The following is a 20,546-nucleotide window of genomic DNA, read 5'->3' on the forward strand; positions in this document are numbered from 1 at the left end:
TCAGGAGAGAGGCTGGGCTGGAGATCTACTTTTGTAAGTCATTGGTGGGTAGATGGTATTGAAAGTTATAAGCCTGAACAGGATGCCCAAGGGAGTGTGTGTAGGTGGAGAAGCCTGGGGTGCACTCCAGCTTTAAGAGCACAAGACAAAGAAGAATGTATGGGTCAGGGAAAGCTAAATGCTGTAACAAAGAGCACCAACAGTTCAGTGACTTACACAATAAAAGTTTTATCTTTCATTTAAAAAAATAATAAAATAAAATGTTAAACAATAAACAGAGGTTTTTTGGTTTTGTTTTTAACATAATGACTCTTTAGCTAGTTCTTCAGACCAGATACATCCAGAAACATTGAAGTCAGCAGGAAAAATGCCAATATAATTAGAGAAGTGGAATCTAATTGTTTTATATCACTTTTAATTTTTTGCCCATTATATTAAAAAGCACTACATACAGATTCTTCAAGGAAATTTGGAAAATTGTAATGAATAATTAAAAATACCAGGATGCCCTGTATACATCTATAAATCTCCTTCAGTTTGAACATAAATGTGATTATGAATAAAGCTGTTATAAACAAACAAACAAAAAATACCAGGGTGCCTATGCACCCACATTTAGAATTACTAAGAGAGAGAGATTAAGGACTTCGAAGCTGTGGTAGGCAGAGCGACAGAGGCCTGGTGCACAACTGCCTAGATTTACTTCCTCTTAGATGAGAGCACCACCCAGTGCTCACCAGAAGGAAGGCAGTTATGGTTTAAAAGTTTGTCCCAACATCACAATTACTAAGAGATTATTTTGCACCTTTTAAATATACTGTTATGCCGTGTAGGCAAGATAAACTTATAACTTAGCCGAAGAGCTTATTAAGTAAGTGTAAAGTGTACTCAAATAGCAGTGTGTGAGAGCTTTGTGACACAGCATAGGTATTTCCTAAGAGAAGGTGAAGAAAGGCATGTTGGTTGGTCTGTGTTCACCGGAGTGGCTGTGGCCCTTCGGAGAAGGGAATCCAGCATTTGTTTGTGCCTTTTCACAGAGCCTATGTCTTCTCCTCCATCTCCCAACATCTGACAGATCCATTTCTAATTTATGAAACTTTGAGTTCATGGGTAAGATAGATCCCATACCCTTGTTCAAATACTTCCTTCACTTTCACCTTCAAGCTCAACACCTATTTACTTGTGATTTCTCAACCAACTCTTTTTTACATCCTTTACATTTTTTCTTACCATTGTATATGAGTAGTTCTTTTACCAGAATATTGATTCATCTCTTTTAGAAAACAGGGACAGCTATGCCACATGTCACTGGCTGACTTCCTCTGTGTCTCTATCCCTCTCTCAGTGTCTACAGACATATATGGTTGTTCATAACCCACTGGTCTTAAAATGTCTCAGATCAATCTAGGTGTATTCAGAGATGATGAACAGTGTGTAGGGCAGCTCCTCTGCCCATCCTTGCATTTGAAAGCCACGACCTTGGCTCTTTAGAATAACACCCAAGCTTGCATCTTGAGGCTGCTTTGAGCAGTATCCTCCAAACGACGTTTGTCTTTCTGCCTGAATCATCCCACTGCCAGCTTATGCTGGTCTCAAAGGTGGGAATTGGGAACTGTTGATAGAGTGCATAAATATAGCTCCTGTTCTCATAGCCTTTGGGCTTTGTTAAGAGTTCCAGAAAACTTTCACCACACGTACCACATGAAAGGGGACCGCTGCAAATCAGCCCAGATCCCAGAGACCCACCAGGGTCTACCACACTCCCACTTGGAAACTTCCCTGTTCCCACTGACTCAGACTTTGTGGCCACCTGCCTCACCCTCTCAGGGTCCTGGCTTGGAAAATAAGATAAACCCTGTTGTACCTCATCATCTTTTCTTTCCTTGAAATCAGACTAGTCCATTCTAAACTAAGTCTCACCAGATTCTTCACCATGGTTTCCAGGTCCTACAGCTCACTTTTTGCACCTCTTTTGTTCTTGAAAACTCTTCCTCTTTAATACTTACTTAATCTGGCTTTATTTTTTTTTTAAAGAACTTCCCTTTTATTTATTTTTATTTTTTTGGTCGCACCACATGACATGTGGGATATTAGTTCCCCAACCGGGGATCGAACCCGTACCCCCTGCACTGGAAGGGCAGAGTCTTAACCACTGGACCGCCAGGCAAGTCCCTTAATCAGGCTTTATTTAAAATGTTTCTTTTCCCCCTTCATCCTCCATTATAATCCTCCATTCAAGGATTCACAGTACTCAATTTTGCCTTTAAGAAGCATCAGCAGTAGAAAAAAAAAGCGGCAGCAGCGACAGATTTCAACTCAACAAATTTAAATTAACTAATAGTCATTACAACTTTTAAAATGCTTCAGGTTTCACAGTTAACAGTTTACCATAACCCTCTAGCTGGTTTTCTGTTAGAAGCATTGCTCCTAAATTCTCAAGAGCTAATTTTGGGAATCAGACTTAGATACTAACATTACCATCCACTAGTTGTGAGACATCAGGCAAGCACTTAACCTCTCAACTGTAATGGGGCTAATCATAGAAGCCAGATCATGGGGCATTTGTAAGATGTAAATAATAACATAATGCTATAAAATGCCTGACATATAGTAACTCATTAAATGTTAACTATTGTTGTTACATTTTATTTATCTTTTTATTGTCCTAAGTATTGTATTTTGTACTTGTTGTGGACTTTTAAAAATTATCAAGAAGCCCAAAGCTTGGCTAAAAATAATGTAATTATAAGAGTGTGTAAGGGAGCTATAGTACCTAGAATACAGGAAATAATAGATCTACTGTTCTCCAAACTAGTCAAATAAATTTCTCATTTCTAGGCAATACATTGTAAAGGTATCATTACTAACGTCACATTTTCTAAAGAGGATACCAGAATTGTGAAGAGTCTAAAAACCATCTCCTAAGAGTAAAGAAACTGGGACTACTGAAACTGTAGAGAAAAAGTGTTTTCAGATATTTAAAAGGATCCCATATGAAAAAGAGCCCAGACTAATTTTCTGAGTCCAGTACAGAAGCAACACCAATGGGTATAATTTATGGGGAGACTGCTATCAGTCTCACAAAAAAGACTTTAAAGTAGGTAGAAATAGTGGCAATGTAATAGGCACAGGGTAGTGACCATCCTGTTCCTTGAGGGGCTCAGGCATCCACCGAATAATAGAGTGTTTCTGTGCAGGTGGGAATTGAACTTAACTCTGAGCATCCCTTCTTACTCATGGGAGTTTATTTATCCAATTCTAGGGAGGTGGAGTAGATGCCTTCAGTTGCAAGTGACAGATCGTCAACTCAAAAGAGTTTAAACTGGGCTTCCCTGGTGGCGCAGTGGTTGAGAGTCCGCCTGCCGATGCAGGGAACACGGGTTCGTGCCCCGGTCCGGGAAGATCCCACATGCCGCAGAGCAGCTAGGCCCGTGAGCCGTGGCCGCTGAGCCTGCGCGTCCGGAGCCTGTGCTCCGCAACGGGAGAGGCCACAACAGTGAGAGGACTGCGTACTGCAAAAAAAAAAAAAAAGAGTTTAAACTGAAACAGGATTAGAACTAGGAAGTCACAGCTGTTTCATGCCGAAATGTATTCAAGGGTTCAAGCAATGATATCCTTTCCTTCGTGTGGGCTTCATCCTTAAACAGGCTTTCCCATGAGATAGTCCACAGGAATCCAGGATTACCAGATCGCTAGTGTTCAAAATCCCCATCTCTCTCCCTGAACATTTAGGTCAGGTCTCTTAAAAGTATTCCTGTTAGTCCTGCAGGGGTGAGTTGCCAGCCCTGAACCATGCGTGCTTCCTAGAGGGTGGCATATTCTAATTAGCCAGCCTTGGTCACATGACCACCATGTGTTGGGGAGACAGGACCTTGGGATTACTAGCTCTACCTGTGGGGAGCAGTTCTCAAAGAGAAGAGATGTAGGGCTGACAAAAATAACAGATATCTGCTACAACGGGAGGCTTGAATACGTAGATGTGAACATTTATGCCTCCAAAGTCCCCGGATGATCCCAAGAAATCCTCTTCTTCTGTAAGGTATTATCCATTACTCGCAGAGGTAAAGTATGGACAAAACCTTATTTTCCCTTTTGTAAACGTTTTTCTTTATAGGTTCATATTTTTCTTCTCTAAGAGGTTTATAAGAATAGATGACTATAATTACCAAAGTAATCTAGAAATTCTTTCTAGGAATAACTAGTGGAAAGTAGGAGTCAGTTGGGTTCAGTTTGGTGCAAATGAACCACAGATGGAAATACGAGTTTACATAGGCTTAATTTGACCTTTCTTTACAAGTTCAGATTAGTGGAGAAAACCATTTGTAAGAATTAGTTCTTTGAATTGTGACTGTCGTGAATTTGGTTTGGGGCTACCCATTGGTTATTGATTCTTTCCTTCCCAGGAACAACTATTGCTTTCCTGTTTGTCTCATTTTGTGTCCTGGGAACTTTGGTGACTTTTGGAAAGTCCATAATGATGGGGACTGATAGCCAGGGGGACCAACCTGTAATTAGAAGTTTGAAACATCCAGCCCCACTGCCACCAGCCACCTGTGGGGAAGGGAGAGGTAGTCAGTAATATCACTAACCATGTCTATGTAATGAAGCCTACTTAACACCCAAAAGGATGAGGTTTGGAGAGCTTCCAGGTTGGTGAACATGTGGAGCTGCTGGGAGGGTTATGCACCAGGCAAGGGCATGGATGCTGTGAGCCCCTTTCCCCACACCTTGTCCTATGCAGCTCTTCCATCTGGCTGTTCTGCCCAAGATTTTTAAGTGACAACAAATGACATATATATAACTTTAGACTCTTTAGAATACTAAATCTGTCCTAACAAATTTTCAGAAACAAAAGAGTAGCCACTTCCTGTGAAAGAAACGAGTTTAATAGCCATGATCTTATCACCAGCTATTTTTAGCAAAAGTCTTTTCTTTAAACCACTACTTATACTCTTTAAACAAATTAAGACTAAAACCTCTTAAAAGTCCTTTTATTAAAAAAATCCTTTCCTAATAAACCTGTAATCTAGTAAATAAACTGTTTCTCTGAGTTCTCTGAGCCAGTCTAGCAAATTAACGAAATTCAAGGAGGAGGTTGTGGGAACCTCCAATTTATAGCCAGTAGGTCAGAAGCACAGTTGATAACCTGGATGCGACTGGCATCTGAAGAGGATACAGGCAGTCTTGTAAGACTGAGCCCTTAACCCACGGGATCTGATGCTATCTCTGGGTAGATAGTGTCAAAATTGAGTTATATTGTATGAAACCCAGTTGGTGCTGCAGAATTGCTTGATGCGGAGGATGGGGGGGGAACCTCCACACATTTGGGGACCAGAGTACAGAGCATTTGGAGTATTGTGTGTGGTGCAGGGAAAACAATAGCATGTTTTTTCTTTATATCTAAGCACCCTTCTCCAATAAAGGGAACCAGGGCTCCTAGGACAAGTGGTTAATTCCAAGACAGGAGCAGGGAAAATAAATGTGAGTATGGAACATTTTGTGGTACCAGAAAATAAGAAAATACTAAAAAAATCAAAGGGAGAGACACAGGTGCCAACCCAATGGTGATCCTAATGACAGAAGCTGGAACCATTTAAACCGTTATGTCTCAGCTTGTCCTGGGCTAGTGAGGATTCATTGTAATTGCTGCCCTACAGGGAGCTTTTTAACATGGTGACATGGTGGGAAGCAGCCTCTTCTCTACCCACTTCCTCATTGGACCTATCAGTTTTAATATCTCCATTAGCTCAGAAGCAAACAAAAAAATTCCCCATGAGGTATAATACACATTATTATAATTTTAGAGATAAGACTTAATTGGCACTGTTCAGACGAGTCTCTGCTGATGCTTTATGACAGGAAAATATTGAAATTCTCTAAACATCTGGAATATACATCCAGACATGGAAAGCTGACTTGGTGGCACTGTGTAATATAACTCCCACATCAGTGACCAGGGAGCAAGCAGCTGCTGAAAGGACAACAGCGTTGGAAGGCTGTCCTGCTACTTTGACAACGTTTCTCTCTGCCATGTAGCCAATAATAATTGACAACATTTACAGCGTTTCCAGTGTGGCAGGCACAGTGCCAATCACTTCACATCCATTTGCTTGTTCCAATCTTTTCACAACAGCCATATGAGTTAGGTACTGGCAGTATCTGCATTTAACAAGGATACCAGTTCATAACAGTTAAATGATTCATCCAGCGCCACATACAAATGGAAGGAGCAGAGCCAGGATTTGAAGCCAGATTTCTCTGACTCCGGAATCCTCGCGGTTCACCGTTAGGTTATACAGCTCTGCCTCCAGCAGGATAAGGACACGCTTTGACAAAGGAAGACTTGGGTGGGGGGGGTGGTTGGAAGGGTCAGAAACATGTACAGTTGATCCTCAGTATCTGCAGGGGATGGGTTGCAGGAGTCCCTGGGGATAGCAAGATGCCCAAGTCCCTCCTATAAAAAGGCTGGCACGGTCGGCCGACCTCATCCGCGGGTTTGGCATCTGAAGATTCAACCAGCTGCTGGTTGAAATTGGATGCCCTGGATGCAGAACCTGTGGATGTAGATGGCCAACTGTATGTTTATGGAAAGACATCGATGTAGAAGTGGACTCAAGCAGTTCAAAACTGTGTCGGTCAAGGGGCAACTGTATACTATTGCCTGGACGTGCCATTTGTAGCAATAATTTACTTAAAGGTTGTAATCTCATCCTAAATGAGGAGAAAAGAGGCAGAGGGAGAGGCGGGAAAAGGGTCCCACCTAGAGGGCTGGAAACAGGAAAAAGGGATCTTTGAAACTCAAAAGCAACACTCATGAAACCAGACTGGCTATAGTAGCTTCCGTCATTTTAAACAAGGTCGCCAGCAAGACCGTAAAGGAGGGTGTGAGTGGGGTGCTCCCTGCTGCCAACAGGTCCCACAGTGAAAGGGAGTTTGCAGGCCTCATAGTGAAACGGAGCAGGACCCTGTGGTCTAGCCCCCCGTGTCCTCAGCCTGCCTTTTGTCTGTGGAAAAACTTCAGCCAATGAATAAGTTTAATCAGAGAAATGAGAAAGTACAGAAACAAAGGAAAACAGTCCAACAAGACTGAATAATCATAGTTCAGTCAGCAAACACAGTCAAGGACCTTCAGCTCCTCCTCAAGGGCTATAGAGAATATTCTGAGCCATATCCTGTGAGCTTGTGAGCTCTTATAGATACTAAAACCCCACCAGGTGGAAGAAGTTAACTACGTGATGACCAGACTGTAGTCATGACATAAACTGCCACAATTCTGAGAATTAACCTCAAGAAAATGGGAACAAACCAACCCTGGAACTGGAGATTAACTGTACTTAAAACAATCAAGATGATGCTGGTCAGACCACTGCATTTCCAACTTCGACATGACGGTCAGAGCTGACTGTGCTGTTTCTCCATGTAGCCTCCTCCCTCCGTCTATAAAGGCTCTTGCCCCCTGCTTGTCTGCGGGGACGCGGTGGGGAGTCGGCCTTTGGACAAGAGTCCGCCCTCCCCCGCGGTTGCCGGCATCCAAAACAAAGCAAACTTTCCTTTCCACCAATCTTGCCTCTTTATTGGCTTTTGAGCAGCGAGCTGCCAGACCCCCACTTCCAGTTACAATAGTGGTTTGTCCTCCATGACAATCCTGCCTTCATTTGGGGAGGAAGGGGTTTGATAAACCACCACAGATCTAGGGCACGATACCATAAGTCACTGGCAGGCTCTTCTCAAAAAAGACTATTTGTACAAGTTAAACAAGGAAGAGAATGAAAGCATGGAAAGTGCTGCAACATGCCGGTAAGTGGCTCTCCATCAGGAAACATGAAGGATGCTCTCCAGGAGGGAGATCAAGATGGCAGAATAGAAGAACATGGAACTTACCTCCTCCCACAAAAGGATCAAAAATACATCTACGGGCTTCCCTGGTGGCGCAGTGGTTGAGAGTCCGCCTGCTGATGCCGGGGACGCGGGTTCGTGCTCCGGTCCGGGAGGATCCCACACGCCTCGGAGCGGCTGGGCCCGTGAGCCATGGCCGCTGAGCCTGCGCATCCGGAGCCTGTGCTCCGCAACGGGAGGGGCCGCAACAGTGAGAGGCCCACGTACCACAAAAAAAAAAAAAAAAAAAAAAAAAATCTACGTGTGGAATAATTCTCACAGAGCACCTAAGGGTGCTTCCCAGTGTTCCTATTAGGGAGCAGAGGAAACCTGTCTCCCTGGGCTGCTGATCAGAAAAGGAAAACCAATGCAGGATGGCGCTTCGGTCAAGCATCCTATTAGTAACAAGGGACTTGAGTCACTTTACCGCTTTAGAAGCAACAGGACTAGCTCATATCTGTGAAAGTGGCCATAGAGCCCTTCTGCAATACGGAGATTTAGAGATGGGGGTGGTTTCCCTGTGAAACTTTAAAAAAAAAAAAAAAAGAAAAAGAAAAGGTATCTTATCAGCCCAGGACTGAAAACCCGTACAGTTAGCATATGATTATTATTCATTCCCTTGAGTTGAAAATAAGAAGGGCTTTTTTTTTTGCTTTTTAATAGAAGGGCAAGTGTACCTAGATAGGTGCAGGAAGGACTAGGAAATCCAAGATCAATCTTTAGCAGACAGAAAACAAAAGGAAAAAGATCGACTTGGAAGTAGAGGCTGAGAAGACGCAGGGGCAGAGCTGACACCACTCTGGAGGGCCGGCTGAGCTCAGGCTAGAGCAGGTAGCCTGGAGCTGGCCGCAGTCACGAGGACAGGAGCAGGGAAGGGTGCCCTACTCCAAGGGAAGGTTTACTGCATATGCCACCAGGTTCCAGAGGGAAGAACAAATGCTAGTGGGTTCTCATCTGTGTTCCCGGAAACCAGACAAGAACGTGGAGGCAGAACTTTCGGAGCAGTGCCTGATGCTGCGTCAATAAAAGGGATGATGGGAGCCAAGAAGATGGACGCTGAGAATTCGGCTAGGTGCCAGGAACCCACAGCCCCGAGGATGCTGCTTCGATCCGGGTTTCTGTCCCGGTAGGAAACTCAGACAAGAAGTGAGGCCAGTCAAGCCCTACTTCCCACTAGAGGGACAGACAGACTGGTGGGCAGAAGTAGCCTGAGGTCGGGTGGAAAGCTGGGATTTTGTTCAACACTATTGCTTCTGAAACTACTGGCCATAACACATGTTGGCTCCTGAGTAGTCAAGCTTCCTAACGTCTTAGCTTGCCGACCTCCTCATTGGCTTAATGATTAGAAGGGCAGAGCCTGCAGGTCACAGGTATTGCTGGCAGCTGGGGAAATTAACTAAGAGGGATACTGAGAAGGCTAAGGTCAATATGGGGTCAGACACAGGTTGAGACCTGCCGTGCCAGCCACAGAGTTAATGGATAGTTCAAAACAGGTTAATTGAGCGCTTTTTATGTCCCGGGTCCCAGTGCTGCTGAGTTAAGCAGAGAAATTTTGGAGATGGTAAGACAGCCACTGCCATCAAGGAGATGGCGGGAAGGAGCTAAGATTGCTGGAGTCCCCACTCTGTGCCAATCACTGTATCAGGTTCTGGGAATACAGAGGACCAAGACGGGGCCTTTCCCCTTCAGGAGCTCAGAGTCTCGTAGGAAAACCAGACCCACAATTAATTTGATGCAGTAAAATGTGGTTAACTGGGTAGGAGCTGAGGATGTGAAGGGCTACAGAGGCACAGAAGAAGAAATATGTGAGTTCTTCCTGGGTAAGTAAGGAGAATTCCCGAGGAGGATTCTCTGTCTCCTGAGGAGATAACATTGGAGATGGGTTTTAAATTATAAGTAAGAATTGAACCATTGAGAAAGAGCAGACGGACATGATAGCAGCAGAACAGCACGAGAAAGGCGTGAACACACAGAGGCGTGACAGGGCACGGTGCGTTGGGTGGACAGTGAGAAACCCAGCATGGCCAGAGGACAGAATATAAGGAGTGGGTGGAGACAAAGGCCAGAGAAGACACTAAAACGGTGGAGTGGGATTGCTGGGTCATCTGGTAGTTCTATTTGTAGTTTTTTAAGGAACCTCCATACTGTTCTCCATAGTGGCTGTACCAACTCACATTCCCACCAGCAGTGCAGGAGTGTTCCCTTTTCTCCACAGCCTCTCCAGCATTTATTGTTTCTAGATTTTTTGATGATGGCCATTCTGACTGGTGTGAGATGATACCTCATTGTAGTTTTGATTTGCATTTCCCTAATGATTAATGATGTTGAGCATTCTTTCATGTGTTTGTTGGCAATCTGTATATCTTCTTTGGAGAAATGTCTATTTAGGTCTTCTGCCCATTTTTGGATTGGGTTGTTTGTTTTTTTGTTATTGAGCTGCATGAGCTGCTTGTAAATTTTGGAAATTAATCCTTTGTCAGTTGCTTCATTCGCAACTATTTTCTCCCATTCTGAGGGTTGTCTTTTGGTCTTCTGGAGGGGTGTGATAGGGAGGGTGGGAGGGAGGGAGATGCAAGAGGGAAGAGATATGGGAATATATGTATATGTATAACTGATTCACTTTGTTATAAAGCAGACACTAACACACCATTGTAAAGCAATTATACCCCAATAAAGATGTTAAAAAAAAAAAACAAAACGGTGGGGTGGAGCAGGGTATGAAGTGCTTTCAGGTAATTGGAGACCCTGGAAGGCATTCAGCAGGCTTCATGCAATTGGACCTGCATTTCCTTAAAGACAAAGGACAGGCAATTGGGAGGAGGGATGGAAGCAGGAAAGCCGGGGAGCCGCAAGAGCATTTACAGAGAACTGGGCCAGCTCGGAGTGGAACTGCCCCATCAACAGGGGGCAGCTGGACATAATCCCTGCCTCCCTCCTTGGGAAAAGGAGGGGCCGGGTGGCCAGAACTTCCAAGTTTTCATGAAAATCTAAAACTGTACATTCTGAGGTTAACAATGCACCCACCACACCAATCTGTAATACTGATTTAAAATTTTATAAATCATGACAATCAGGCAAGCAAAACACCCTCAGTTAAATTTATGCACATTTAGGAACAAAGAAAGGATTGGAAAAGCAGGTAGTATAGTTTGGTAATTAAGCCCTGCAGTCAGACAGCCCTGGGTTTGAATTCAGGTTTTCCCAATAAGCAACCAGGAGGCCAGGGCTAAGTTATTGAATATTTAGCCACTCTGTGCCTCATTACACAAGATGGTTGATGGGGTTGTTGTGAGGCATAAATTAAATAATGCATGTTGAGCCTTTAGCACAGGACTGGGCATATAATAAATGCTCAACATATGTAAGCTTCTATTGCTGTTCTATCTATTGTATTATCATTATTGTATATTGTGTTATTGCGTGGTTAATGCGTTACTCGCATTTTCATAAGTTGAGTTTCTTTAAAATTCAAAGCACCACAAATAACCACTATAATCTTTAAAAAGGTTAACTTGGGGGCTTCCCTGGTGGCGCAGTGGTTGAGAGTCCGCCTGCCGATGCAGGGAACACGGGTTTGTGCCCCGGTCCGGGAGGATCCCACATGCCGCGGAGCAGCTGGGCCCGTGAGCCATGGCCGCTGGGCCTGCGCGTCAGGAGCCTGTGCTCCGCAAAGGGAGAGGCCACAACAGTGAGAGGCCCGCGTACCGCGAAAAATATAAATAAATAAAAAAATAAATAAAATAAAAAGATTAACTTGGGAATTCCCTGGCAATCCAGTGGTTAGGACTCAGAGCTTTCACTGTCGGGGCCCATGTTCGATCCCTGGTTGGGGAACTAAGATCCTGCATGCCGTGCAGTGCTGCCAAATTTAAAAAATTTTTTATTGTTAATTTAAAAAATTATTTTTAATTAAAAATTTTTTCCGTTAATTAAAAAAATTATTTTTAATTAAAAATTTTTAATTAAAAGTTATTTTTAAATTAAAAAAATTAACTCATATTTCTCTAGTTTTGATACCCATAGTAGTAAGAAAAGAAAAACATTAACTGGCATTATTTATCCTCAAACCAGAAAATATGGACCTGAAATTCATCGAACATTTTCCTCAAGAATAGAAGGCTCATTTTTTAATGAGCTGCATTTCTCTCCCTTCCTTTAAAGTCTTGCAAATAAGTTTTTAACTTAGCAGACGTTTTCAAGCCTACATTTTCAACAATGGAGATTTGTAGACATTTAAAAAACCTAACCTAAACTTAAAATTAGAGATAAAGCTGACCGTTTAAAGAAGCCTGTATGAACAAATATCTCACTTGCTAAAGATAAGTGTTTAATGATTTACACTTAATCTCCCAAATATCCTGGATCCAACTTTGCTCAGAGAGCCTTCAGTAGAAGATTAGCAGCAGGGCTTCCCTGGTGGCATAGCAGTTAAGAATCCGCCTCCCAACGCAGGAGACACGGGTTCGAGTCCTGGTCCGGGAAGACCCCACATACCACGGAGCAACTAAGCCCGTGCGCCACAGCTACTGAGCCTGCACTCTAGAGCCTGCGAGCCACAACTACTGAGCCCACGTGCCACAAATACTGAAGTCTGCACGCCTAGAGTCTGTGCTCCACAGCAAGAGAAGCCACCGCAATGAGAAGCCCGCGCACCACAACGAAGACCCAACGCAGCCAAAAATAAGTAAATTATTTATTTATTTATTTATTTTAAAAAAAGAAGGATTCTGAAATCAAGATGTCGCTTTTTAGATCGATGGTTCTCCATGTGGAATCCAGGGATCTCTGGTGGGTCGGCAAAGATTCTTCTAATCGTTCTGTGGGCTCTCTGGGATGCCCCCTGGTTCTTGAAAGTTTCAGCTAAGGATTCCCTCTTCCAAAGTCTGCAGAAGCTCAAGGACCCACAGCTTCCAACAGTAGCCAAGAAGAAGAACCATTCTCTCTATCAGATTTTTCATTTCCCCTCCCATCCAAGAAAATACCAAAAAAGATACCCCACATCCAAAGACAAAGTAGAAGCTGCTAATGTTGGAGGGTCTCCTGCAGAGGCGGGAGGCGGCTGTGGCTCACCGTGGGGACAAGGACACCGGCAGCAGAAGTTCCGGGAAGTACTCCTTGGTGTGAGTCCTCCCAGAGTCCGCCACCAGCCCCACCAAAGAGCCAGGTAGGCTCTAAATACATAAATTCTTTAAAAAAAAAAAAAAAAGATTAGCAGCAGCTGTTATGTCTGACTGATACTTGGGTTATATTTCTGTCTTCTTGCAAAATAGGAAAGGAAAGATCAGCCTACATGGGGTCAGAATGCAGATAACTCTGAACTAAGATCACTTATATTGCACTGGGCAGGACTCTTCCAATTGCAAGTGACTGCAAACTCACCCACACAAGCTTTAACAGAAAGGATGTGTGGGTGCACGTGATCGACAAGCCCTGGGCATGACTGCATGCAGGGGTTCAAGTGAGATCATCAAAAGTCATTCTTTGTAGCCTTCTGTCTTCCTCAGCTCTGTTTTCCTCTGTGTTGGCTTTGCTCTCAACAGGCTCTTTCCACGTGGTGGACCTGCACAGCTCCAGGCACACTCAGAATCCCGAAGGGGAGTTCTTACAAAGTCTTTGCTTTGCGTCTCACTGGCCAGGTTTGATTTAATTTCCCTCTTCCTGACCTGGTCACTGTGGCCTGTAGAATAGAATATAAGTGGCTGAAATGAAGCCCGAGCGTATCCCTGGAGTTAGGGATAGAATGAGCAAGACCACAAGGTTTGAGAATGAGGAAGTGCTCACCTAAGGAAAGAGGGATACTGGAAAGTGGAATGGATTCCAAGCAGGAAAAAAACACAGATGCCTGCCCCCCAGGGGCCCGTGCCACCCACTACAAAATTCAGAGAAAACTGGTAACTTAATTTGTGGCACAGCGTGTAGCAAACAGCCCTGCTAACAAATGCGCAAACTAGCTACCAGCTCCATCATTACTAGGAAGACAAGCTGAGAGTGGAGTCTATTGCTGGCACCTTTGCTTTCTCAGGTCAGCATTGTCCACTTTGACTTTATGAAGCAAAATGTGATTTTTTTTCTTCCTTGGAACTTAGAATGCTTTTTTTTTTTTTTGAACTTGCTATTGGGAGGATTTAGGATTAGGTACAAACTATCCTGTTGATAAAAGTGAGTAGACCCTGGAATGGAATTATTGGGTAAAGTTAAGATTGTTGTACCATGAATTGTCTAAAAAATAGGGGCAATGAACTTGCTGATCTCCTAAGGGCAAGTCTTAGAGTGAGCTGCCAAATAATCGCATTCCTTTGACTGGCCAGGTCTCCCCATAACCATAACACCTAATATGGTCCTTTAGTCTATTACGTCATTTTGAAAACCAGACTTTGGACTTCTGTAAATTTCTTAAACCAAAGCTTTGTAAAGCTCCTACTTGTAACAGTAGGATTGTGCAGCAAGAAAAGGTTTAGATTTGGGGTCAAGATCTTTGAATTCAAACTTCCAGTGTCCTTTTTTTTTTTTTGGTCTCATATGTGCTTTATTTTAATTTTTATTGAGATATAATTGACATAGACCATTATGTTAGTTTCAGGTGCACAACGTAATTATTTGATATTTGTATATATTGTGAAATGATCACCACAAATCTAGTCCATCACCACACACAGTTACAACGTTGTTTTTTTTTATTGTGGTGAGAACTCTTAAGGTCTACTCTCTTAGCACCTTTCAAATACACAATATGGTGTTATTATCTGTAGTCACCGTGCTGTCCATTACCTCCCCATCCAATGTGCTTCTTGTTAGTTGCATGGCTTTATGCTCTGTGAACCTGTTTCCTTTTCTCTCAAATACCTATAAGAATTCCTGCCCTATCTACCTCACCAGACTTTTGTGAGAAGCAAATATGAGCATGTTCAGGAAGCCAATATTTAAACTATCAAGTGTTCTACTTTATTGTAAGGTAGACACATGGAGTTATTCTATAATAACACTGCTGCTTACAGAGCCACTCAACTTCAAACACATTCCTAGACTCTCCCCCAAGTGGCAGCTATTCGTATTTGAATATTTTCATAAATGTGGATAGAAGTTCGTTCATTGAAGGCTTAGGCTGCCTTCCTTTGAGAGAAACGAAATCTTATTTTTTCCTTTCATAGTTATGGCTTATTTCGTGGATTTTTATTCCTTTGTAATTAATCTATTTTTCCTTCAGATTATGGAAGTATTTCTTGAGAAAATATTTGCTTCATCTTCAGATTATGGAAGTATTTCCTGAGACAATATTTGTTTCATCTGTATGTCATTTCTGGCTTCCATTTTTTCCATCCTGGATCCCTTTTCACTTCTTTATGTCCAACACTAAGGTTCACAGTTCCCACTTCAATCCTCCATCCACCATCAAGCAGGAAATGGGACACACACACACACACACACACACACACACACACACACACACATGAGAAGAAGCATACAGGTCAAAAAACAGGAAGAAAGGAAAAAAATTCAGGGGACTCAGAGAAGGGTGTGGACATTAGTCCAAGCATTTGAACTAGGAGAAAAATTGCCTTAAAAGTTGGAATAAAATGGATTGAGGGGAGGAACAGAGGGTTCTGAGTCATTGCTTTAAAAACCTGGATCTCATTTTTATCGCTTGTTTCTTTGGCTGCCCAAGTGTTTGGGGGGACTGTGCTCAGCTTAAGAGACATGGCTGTGTCACTTAGGGTCATTTAAGCAGTCTTTTGGAATTTTTTCGGAAGTGTCATTTTTGATCTTTGGAGTGTATTTTCAAAAAGTAACATGGATGAAACTCACAAATGTAATATGGTGCAAAAGAAGCCAGATACAAAATGTCCATAGTGTATGATTCCATTTTTATAAACTAGGAAAACAGGCAAAATGATTCGATGATGTTACCCTATACATTGGGTAGGGTAGCGATGAGAAGAGGCACAGGTGTGTCTCTGGGTTTCTGGTAATGTTCTGTTTCTTGATCCGGGGACTGGTTACATGGGTATGATCAGTTTGTGAAAAATCATTGAACTGTATACTTACAATTTGTGCACTGTTTGGTATATATGTTATACTTTAATTTTTAAAAACATTTAAATAACATCAGGTGCTTTAGGTAAATGTCCAGCACAGAAACCTTGAACTTCTATTTTCTCGTAATGACTGCAGCCGGCTGGAGTGAAGACGTATGAAAGGCTCTTGACATTCAAGCCCTGCTCAGTTATTTGTTCAATTTACACGTTTATTGAAGAATGGGGTCAGGCACTAAGGTCTAGTTAGAGGGGGGAGGAGATGGATGTCAATCAAATAATCACACAAATCAATTTATAAGAGACGGTGAGGAGGGAGGGGTAACGCTGGCAAAGGCCTCTCTGAGACCGGAGGGGTGAGTAGCTGTTGGTAGATGAGGATATTAGAAAAGATTGATTGTCAGGTGGCGTTTAAATGTTAGGCTTAACTGGGCCACTAGAGGGCGACCACAGACAGGCATCTGTGGCAATTCCAGAACCGAGGCTGAAAAGTTCTCATAGCTTTTGCTCAACTTTAACTCCTACAGTGTTAGGGGAACACAAAATATCTAACAGAAGCTAACAATCAAGTGTCAATTTACATATGTAAATGTTGCTGTGTAGTCTTGCCTAACAGTATAAGCAGATTCCTACCAAATGTCTAATGGCCTTAAAAAGAAAAAAGATAAAAAGTCGAAAAGCAATGGTTAAAAGAATCCTTCTCAGCTTTTACATATCCTGAAAGAGCTGCCCACAAGTCACAGATATGCTATTACTATTGCTTATTCATTAGTACCTTCCACACCCAAGTCCCTCACATCTGCTGTACCTCAGGCCCCTACAGAAAGTACTCCACTGAGGATCTGCTACATGATATTGCCTGTTTCTCACTGAGGCAGCTAATAAGCAAAAAGAAGTTTACCTGTTGCCTTGCAACACACAAAGGCAGAATAAGCAATAATTTGTCATATCCTATTAAATGATCAGTGATGAAATCAGAACCAAGACATTTCCAGTGTATTAATGAGTAAGATTTCTTTAGCACCCAAGCATTCCAGTAAGCATTTAAGGCATGGCACTCCTTGCCTTTAAAACTAATTTCCAGGGCAATTAAAATCTTTTTAATTTTTTTTTAAATGAAAGCAAATCTCTCCTGGCAACAGGTGAAGGCCTGTATGGTCCAGCCATTGTCTGTCTCTGGGACTCCTCTCCTCCTTTCCTTACTGTTCTCCAGTCTCACTCCACTCGTTTCCATGAAGTCACCAAACATTGTGCATTTCCCATAACTTCATTTTTTCATTTGCTGTTTCCCTTGCTTGAGATGTCCTGCTCCATCCTCTAACAAGAGGCTTTTTATCCTTCAAGTTCCAGATGAATTGGCACTTCCTAGGAGAAGACTTCCTGAACCTTGCACTCCTGGCTGCCCTTCCCCACAGAACCCCAATCTTTAGCTGGGCCCTTTGATGCCCAATATACTGGTCCATATTTCCTAGCCAGTGCTGGCAGCTGGATGTGTCTTGTTAATGGGTTGTAAGTGGAAATGTTGAGTGAGACTTCCTAGAAGCAAGGGGAAGCAAAGAAGCCCTTCTTATTTTCTCCTCTCCTACTGTCTGGAATGCAGATGTAATAACTGCAGCTTCTGGAAACATCTTGGATGTTGAGATGGCAGTGAGGATGGGAAGCAGGGCAGATAGGGGCCTGGAAAGCGAATGGTGCTGTGGGGTGGGAAAGGGGCGTGCAGTACCAGCCTCTAGGTATCTTTTTTTTTTTAAGATGTTCTTTCTTCCTTCCTCCCTCCCTCCCTCCCTCCCTCCCTCCCTCCCTCCCTTCCTTCCTTTCTTTCTTTCTTTCCTGGGTCCCCCCTGCTGCGCGCAGGCCCTCTCCAGTTGCAGTGAGAGGGGGGCCTCTCGTGGGCTCTAGGCACGCAGGCCTGAGCAGTTGTGGCACTTCTGGCTCAGCAATCGTGGTTCACGGGATCCAGAGCGCAGGCCCAGCAGTTGTGGCACATGGGCCTAACCTCTCCGCAGCATGTGGGACCCTCCTGGACCAGGGCCCGAACCTGTGTCCCCCGCATTGGCAGGCGGACTCTCAACCACTGCACCACCAGGGAAGTCCCCTAGGTATCTTTTATATGAGAGAGAAATAAACTTATTTGCACCACTGCTCCTTGTAGCTTTACGATTACATAGCGCCACACCTCAATACTAACATACCACACCCACCCCCAGACACACCACCCTATTGTCTTCAGTGCCCTTTTACTACCTGAAATAGCTCATTCGTTTGTGTTTACATGAGAGCAGGGACCTGGTCAGTCTTGTTCACTCCAGCACCTGGAGCAGTGTAGTGTTTCCATTCTTTTCCAGAAATTCTTGGAGCATTGATATTTTTCTGAATTCTGAGAAAAATCCATTGAGAAATGAGGGGAAAATATTATAATTCTTCCTACAAGAAATAAAGTTTAATAATGTGCATGGAGATGTTACTGGTTTGAAGGAATCCACCAATATCAAAAACTAGTGATGCCGTGGCAGTAATGGAAAAATCTGGAAAGTTTCCAGCAATTGTGCTACTTCACTTGGCTGTAACAAAAGTGTTTTAGTTAAAGCCTTGAAAGGTGAAAGCATCAAAAACAACTAGCAGAGGAAGCATACACAATGCAGATTCTGAAATGAGAAAGATGAAAGCAATTAGCACAGATCCAGATGATGTAGCTGGAGCTAATCAGTATGATCTGCAAGCTGATGTCCTTCTGACAGTTTTTAGAATAAGAAAAATTATAATACTGTTTACATTTTCTCCAGTGAGAAATTCTCTTTTGCAACAAGAGTGGGAAAAAAAAAACAACAACAACTTACAGGTCATTTTGGACTGCAAAACACTCTGGAACACACACACACAAAAATAATAATCAAGAGATTTTTAAAAGCCCTAAATCAGAAAAATGATTTTAGGCCCACTGAAGTTAGAATACTTATTTGCAAAGAGAAATATTATGAAATTGTGAGAGAGATATTAAATTGCTTGAAACTGGCTTGATTAGCAGTTGAAGCATTAAGTAACCATGGTGCAACTCTTCTAAGCAAAAACAGAATTCTGCTTAAAAAAAATTAGAATCAAATTGCTTAATTCAGAAAAAGAGATCTAATACCCCTCATTAAACATTTAAGCAATGTTAGTAGTTTATATTAAGTGGACAGATTTTTGCTTTGGCAAACAAGAACAAAATCGCTCAATTAGCAAAATCATTACTGGAAAGACTTTTGTGAAGGAGAATATGCCTTATCAGAAGAAATGCAAAGAAGAGTATATATTTTTGTGGACTAACCATCATGAAGTCTGAAACTGGTGTAAAATCTGAATTAGCAAGAATAATATGAACTTCAGGGGCAAAAATCAAAATCAGAGAAAGAATATTTTAATCATTTAAAAAAGGGAATGAATTTATAATAAACAAACAACATGTACCTTAACAACCAACCTGAAGACGCTTCTAGACATACTCTCAGCAATTCAACTGTCAACACAAAATGAAAGAACATTCAATATCTGGAATATTTGTCATAAAACAAAGACCAAGACAATCAGGGCAATTCATGCTTTATGTGTTTTTAAAATTTCATTTTAAGAATGATAATTTTTAACAGAAACAGTCTCACAGACATAGAAAACAAACTTATGGTTACCAAAGGGGATGGGGGATACATACTACTATATACAAAATAGATAAACAACAAGGTCCTACTGTATAGCACAGGGAAGTATACTCAATATCTTTCATAAACCATAATGGAAAAGAATATGAAAAAGAATATATATACATGTATAACTGAATCACTTTGCTGTACACCACAAACTAACACAACATTGTAAATCAACTATACTTCAATTTAAAAGAAGGATGGGACTTCCCTGGTGGTCCAGTGGTTAAGAATCCTTCTGCCAATGCAGGGGACACGGGTTCAAGCCCTGGTCCGGGAAGATCCCACATGCCGCGGAGCAACTAAGCCCATGCGCCACAGCTACTGAGCCTGTGCTCTAGAGCCTGCAAGCCACAACTACCAAGCCTGTGCGCCTAGAGCCCGTGCTCTGCAACAAAAGGAGCCACCGCAATGAGAAGCCTATGCACCGCAAGGAAGAGTAGCCCCCACTCGCCAGAACTAGAGAAAGTACATGGGCAGCAACGAAGACCCAACACAGCCAAAAATAAATAAATAAATATAATTTTTTAAAAAATTAAAAGAAGAATGATAATTCTTAAAATTTAAATGTTTGTGGTATTATTTTTCAAATTCGAAAATCACTTTATTTGGCATTTGTTTTGTGGTGATATTCCCTTCTTTTAATGTTTTCTATTATCAAATGTCTATATCAGGTAGAGATCATTTTTACATGTCACTAAAATTGTTGACTTAAAACAAATAGACTGCAGTTATACCTCCAACAAAAATAGGTTTATTTGAAGTCAGCAAAGAATTGTAATTTGGGGTCTGCAACCACGGTGCACATACCGGTCCCCAGCAAAAGTGGAGTGGAGAACTGTTTTAAAGAGGGAAAAGGAAGCTGGTGGGAAGGGGGGGAGGGGTGATAGTAAACAAAGAGTTCATTGGAGGAATTGAGAGTTTGAAGTCTAGTGGCTTTTCATTGGCTGAGTTGTGACAG

This window comes from Lagenorhynchus albirostris, chromosome 6 (genome assembly GCF_949774975.1).
Source record: "Lagenorhynchus albirostris chromosome 6, mLagAlb1.1, whole genome shotgun sequence".
Taxonomy (NCBI): Eukaryota; Metazoa; Chordata; class Mammalia; order Artiodactyla; family Delphinidae; genus Lagenorhynchus; species Lagenorhynchus albirostris.